We start from the raw sequence: 6584 nt of genomic DNA, 5'->3' as shown, positions 1-6584 counted from the left end.
ACAACTCCTAAACCATTTGCAAACATTGCAACACTTACCTCAGGCATATTTACATTCAATGTAAACATTTTGCCCACTCTGCTGCCTTTTGCAACCAACCTACACTTATCTTTAAAGTCTTCTACATAATAGCCACCATCAGGTTTAAACCGAACCTGCAAACCCTGCACAATCATCTAGCCAACTGAGAGCAGATTCTTTGTAATCTTTGGATGTTCATCAAGTACATTTAAAGGTACTCTACCTTACCATCTTGCACAGACAATTGCACATATCCAACATGGGAAATCGGATGAGTAGTGTCATCCCCTGTTTAAACAAAACCTAGTCTTTCAAGACTCTTCATTTCCTTGAACCACTCACTTTGACTTGTCATGTGATTCGAAGCACCTGAATCAACATACCATACATCATCCTTACATGCTGCTACATCATTTCCTGGCACATCATTAACTACATGTTGCATAACAAAGAACCTCTCATTATCCTCATTATTTCTGCTAGAGGACGCATAGTTATCGTGTTGCACTTTTTTCATTTCTCATGTCACTCTGCTTCTTATAGCACTTTGCCTGCACATGTCTAGGCTTACCACAGTAAAATAATTCTCATGTATCATTATGCTACCTTTTCCAATTATCACAACCTCTTTGACTTCCCCTATCCCTAAACTGGCCTCTTCCACCTGTGTGTTATTGCGAATCCTGGGACTGTTTGCTGTTGTTGACCATATAATTCTGATTACCTATTTGGCCCCACCACCTTGGCCACGTCCATGACCTCTACCTCTTCCTCTACCTACACTTATGTAGAAGGACTACTGCTCTGAACTATTTTTGTTTTGTGAATACTGTTGATCTTCACCCAAATTCTTCTCTTCAATGATCAGCATTGACACCAAATCTGTGAAGTTGGGAATGTTCTCCTGAGTTTGAATAGACATCTTGAATGCCTTGTATTGTGGCCCGAGACCATGTAGACACACTTCCATCTTATCATCATCATCAACAGAAACACCAATTGGTGCAAGGGATTCCACAATACCCTTGATCTTCAAGGCATAATCATTCAGAGACATATTTTTTTTCTTCATAGTATGAAGCTCATTCTTTAATTGAATCTTTCGTACCTTGGTTTTGGTTACATACAGCTTCACCAAGGTGTCCCATGCCTCCTTAGATGAATTGGCATCCTTTATATGCCCAATCATGGTTTCCTGTATACTAATAGAAAGCCAATACATGACTTTCCTTGCTCCTTGATTCCAATCCTTGAATTTTTTTACATCTAGGCAGTAATTGGATTAATCTCCGGTATCTTTGATGCCTCCTCATGTTCACCTTCAATGTAGTCCTCTCCCAATAACCTTTTCCCATTAGAAAATTTATCAATATAAACCTCCAAGCATGGAAGTTGTTCTTCTCAAGCTTCTCTGCAACAATTTGGTTTATTCCATCATTTGATATCTTGTCTGAAACACAAATTTACCAAATACAATAGTACTCTTATTTAACCTGCACAAACTGTTGTATTTTCTACAGCACTACTATATTGCACCAACCTGCCACAACCAATGACCTCAATTTGCATACATACACCCAATGGTAACTTTAAGATGTCTTTGTAGTACACACAGTGTTTGCACAATGGTAACTTTAAGATGTCTTTGTAGTACACACAGTGTCTGCACAACCAATCGCCCTTCCTACAGTTTCAAAAATAGAGTTTTACAGAGAATCGAAACTTACCCACAGTGCCTGTGAGGGGTGAACGCCCACAAACTAAAAAATGAAGGTCCAGATGCACTCGAAACACGTTTTCAGCCCAAAACATTATGTCCAATGGACGATGTAGTTGTCCTATAGCTCTACTCCTAGGAAGAAAGCTCCTCAATCATAGTTTGTTTACCGGTGCCTCCCAAAGAGCTCCCGACAAGGGTATAGTAGCCAACACAAAGGGGGAAGAGTAGATGAAGCTCTTACCCTCATACCGCTTCATGTGCTTCTCTTGCTTGCCACTCAGCCCTTAGCATGAACCAAGCTCTGATACCATGAAAAGATATAAGAGAGAAGAGAGCTTGAGCTCTTGCAAGCACACACACTCACACAAACCCTAGAATAGAATACACAAGGTGAGAGGCTGAAAATTCTTCTTCTTCTTTTTCACACAAAAAAAGAGGTCTACAAAGAAATTAGTGACTAAAATACATAATAGAGTATATACAAGTGGTCCATAATGTGAACACACCAAGAGGAGCGGGTAGGTGTGGACTAGTCGGTGTAGTCCAGCTGTAGAATCTCTGGCGAAGATATGTTAGTGCCAGCTACCAAACCCACTAGTGATGTAAATGTCGAACGGTCATGTAGGCTTCTCATGAGTGTTAGCTCATGTTGAGCTTGACATCTCAACATTCCACATCCAAACAAAACCAAATTTAGCCCAAGATTGAACACTAAATAGACAGAGATGAATAGAGAGAAACAACAGTAAGACAAAGGCTAATCCATTCTTCAGTATTATAGTACACTGCCTTAGCACAAACTTTGCTCATGAATTGGTCACTCAACTCTCTTGTTCCCCTATTCCGTACTATTCCTCTCCCTTGGGACCAAGTAGACCCATCATGAGTCTTTTCTATCCATACATAAATGCACTCCTCCCCTACAGTCTCAACCAGGTAGACCAAGTCTACTCTAACTCTTCTATCCCCTTATCCGACTAGTTCCCCTTTTTCTTTTACAACCACGGGTACTACCCTCTCATCAAGAAGCTATTACAAGTTTGTTAGAAAACAAGGAGGCCCAGTTTGTTGCACAACAGTCAGTCCAGTAGCGATCTGGGCGACAGCCAAATGGGCTGATTGGCCACCAACATCTGTGTAAAAAATATAAAAAAGAATAAAATTTTCACTAAAATGCTTCCGAATTCTTAATGTAATGTAAATGATACATTTTAAGCCTAGATTAACCTATGTGGATACTAAATGATATAGAATTATAGTGGAATTATACTGGCAACTCCTGTTGACCCCAAATGGGTTAACATTGCATTGAAAATGGCTAATATAATAATGTGGAAATATTGGAGGAGTAGTGCAAGCTCTAGATGCTAGGAAGATTAATCTCTTAAAGAAGATATCCATTACATCGAATGAGCTCGAAGTAGTAGTGAGCAAGGATTAGTATGAATATCAGCTTAGAGATCTTCAAAATACTCATAGTAAAGAAGTTAAGGCACATGAGGAGGAGAATACAATTTTGAGGAAACATGTTAAAACCTACAAAAGGAGTCTATGAAGGTGTTGGAGAGAGAAATTAGAAATTGTTGTGACTTTATACAATATATAATGGAAACTCTTCCTGCCCATACTTTATCATTTCCACCTATTTGGCACATAGTTTAATTGATAGTGACACATTTTAGTAGGACAATGATCAGCCACATACAAGAACTCCAAAGAGACCCTCAAGTTTGACTATCACCTTGTCCTCATGAAGATTCTATCAGATACTAGTACTTGATCCTACACACATGCACATTGTCGTGGCATTGTTACTTGACTACATGGCTAGAGTGATGATCCAGATTGGCTTCATATTAAGTATCCTGGCAATTCAAAGTCGACGATTTTGGAGTAGAGAAAATGTTTTTCATGTTACTTAGTTGCATAAATTTATATATATAGGCCCATTAACATCCTTTAGCTCATGTTATTGATGTAGCTTTAAAACATTCATTAGATAAATTAGGACTAGGATATTTCAGATATATAGTTACATATCCTGAAGGTAACCCTCTCGTAACTATGTGGGTTTGACTTTTTTCTATGGGGTGGACTTCCCACTAAGTGTGCTAGGTGCTAACTTAAGGATTTTATAGCTCATTAGCTTATTCCTCAATCATTACCTTATTCTAGGGGTAGCTTAGGAATAAGATCTCGAGTCATTTCGAATAAACATGTCAAATAGAGTAGACTCTTTGTTTTTGGGTTTTGTAATGATATATGTATTGTGTGCAAAGGCTTATGAGAGTACTTATTTGAATGCTTAGTTACACTTATGGCAAATATTTAATTGTTTGATTCATTGTGCAATTGTGTTTTGCGTTTACTCATCATCTTGAATATCTAGATGATTGTTAATTATATCACTACAAGAAAGAAGAAGGTGACATCGTGAAAAATGTGATATAAGTTTGTCTTCACTAAAGGTTTTGAAGAAGAAAATAATTTATTTTCTAGTTTGATGTGGCACCCTACTCGATGCCTAATTAACAATGTGTAAACCTTCTACACAAAACACCAGACACTTATTTTCCCTAGTCAACAATGAGTTAAAACTATGTAAAATTAGGTGCATCCTCGTGCATATAGCCTTACGTGGTTTGTAAAGGAAGGAGCAATGCTAACAAGTGGTTATTTGCAATAGGTCTTACTATTGCAATGCTAACAAGTGGTTATTTGCAATAGGTCTTACTATTGTATACAATTAGCATATCATCATTATAAGACTTCCAAAATGTTATAAACTCTAGGACAATAGCTATTTAGTATAATTGGCCAACTGCACTTATTTCATAATTGTCATATGATACGCAATACAATCACTTTCAAATACACCACTCTCACGTGCGAATTGGCTTGAGTAACTACTTTTTTCTACTCGACACCTAATTAGCAATATGTAAACCTTGCACACATAACCTAAAACAATAATTTTTCCTAATTAACGCCTAATTTTTGGCACACATTTCGAAGTCCCAGTTCCAACTCACATAAACAACACAAACCACTCCTTTTTCCTATTGGATGCCTAATTAACAATGTGTAAACCTTACATGCACAAAACCTTACATGCACAACACAAAATACTCCTTTTCCCTAGTCAACACCGAGTTAAAGCTATGTAAAATTAGGTGCATCTAGCCTTACCCCTTGTAAAGGATGGAGCAATGCTAACAAGTGGTCATTAAAAATAGGTGTTGCTATTCTCTTTTTTTGAAGATAAAATAGTTATATTAGAAACTTATCATTAGTTATACACAAGGTCCAAATATATCACTTTCTAAACTCCCACCGTTTCACTGTTTAACACTCTACATATCATAATTTTTATAAGACTTTGATAATGTTATAAACTCTAGAACTATAGCTATTAAATAGGACAAGCCACATGACTTCACATTTGGCAACTCTTCTTATTTCAAATATGTAAGAGGATACACACTTTTTATACAATTAATATATCCTCATTTTTATAAGACTTCAAAAATGTTATAAACTCTCGGACTAAAGCTATTAAATAGGACAAGCTACATCACTTCACATTTGGCGACTCATTTTATTTCAAATATGCAAGATGATATACACTTTCACATACATCACCCAGTGGTGATTGTTTATAAGATACAATATACAAGCCAATGAAGACACAGCCTAACTATAAGGTGTTGAAGTCCCATGCATGCGGTACTGGGTTCAAAACCTACTAGCTGTTGACTGCCACATGAAAAAGTACACACGCACACTAGCACAAAGATTTTTTTTAAAAAAACTGTATACAATCACTCTACAACGATAGAAATTGGCTTCAATAAGTGGCAATAGTCATTGGATCTTCCTCCACGCCGAGCAATTTCTTGAACTCGAACAAGTCGATTTGACCGTCGCCGTTCTCTTTCACCCGCGCGATCATCTTCACGCAAGCCTGCAGCTCGCGCGCCCAGGCAGCACAGCACGGACTGGAGCTCTGCAGGCGAGATGAAGCCGTTTCGATCCTTGTCGAACACGTGGAAGGCGGCCCGGAGATCCCGGTCCATGTCGCCATGCAGATCAGACGTGCTGCCTTCTTCGTCGAATTGCTCCACGCTGCCGCAAGCAGACTCGTACAGCAGTACGAACTCCTCCTCGTCCACGTGGCCCTGGGACTTGATGGTAGAATCGGCCAGCAGGGACTCGATGGATTCCTGGGTCTTGGAGATTCCCAGCTGCTCGAAGATTCTCCCCAGCTCTTGGATGCTCACTCTCCCGTCGCCGTTCTCATCGAACGTATTGAAAACTCTCTGCAGGGCTTGCCTCTCAGGTACCTCGACTCTACTGTAAGAAGCTTCTTGGATGCTCGCCTTCACGGCACCCTCGCTATGCACAGAGCCAGGGCCTGTGCTAGAGCTGGGTGAATCCTCGCTGTTTGCATCAGAGCGAGGCGAGATCGCCGCCTTAGCAGCAGGTGACCGGGGGCTTACCACACAGTCATAGTGCCTCACCACATCGAGATGTGGCAAGGCGGCCTCCTCCTGCTCCACCATGAGCAATGGTGCAAGGTTACCAACCGGCGCATTGACACAGGCTGCAGTCATGGCTAGATCTAAGCTCTAAGCTGCACCAAAGTGGGCCAAGCCAAGCATTCAGGCTTTCAGAAAAGTGGCGTCAATTATCGCAGAAGACAAAATGGCACATCACACGTAAAATCTCTTTCATGGTGTAGCTTCCATGCAGCTTCCCTTCATGGATTGTTGCCGAGATGACGGAAAGCATGCACGCTACGTAAGTGCACGTAGTCACGGAATAGCGGTCTCTCCAAGTAGTT

General features: G+C 39.8%; 1 pseudogene; it reads right to left on the bottom strand.

Annotated features, from left to right (window-relative positions):
- Positions 1 to 5583: 5583 nt before the first annotated feature.
- On the bottom strand, positions 5584 to 6354 carry LOC147606406 (calmodulin-like protein 2; annotated as a pseudogene).
- Positions 6355 to 6584: the final 230 nt, after the last annotated feature.

This window comes from Cibotium barometz, chromosome 57 (genome assembly GCF_041138505.1).
Source record: "Cibotium barometz isolate CiBa-2024 chromosome 57, ASM4113850v1, whole genome shotgun sequence".
NCBI lineage: Eukaryota > Viridiplantae > Streptophyta > Polypodiopsida > Cyatheales > Cibotiaceae > Cibotium > Cibotium barometz.
Note: the sequence above shows the minus strand (reverse complement) of the source record. Positions and strands in the feature narration are given on the sequence as shown.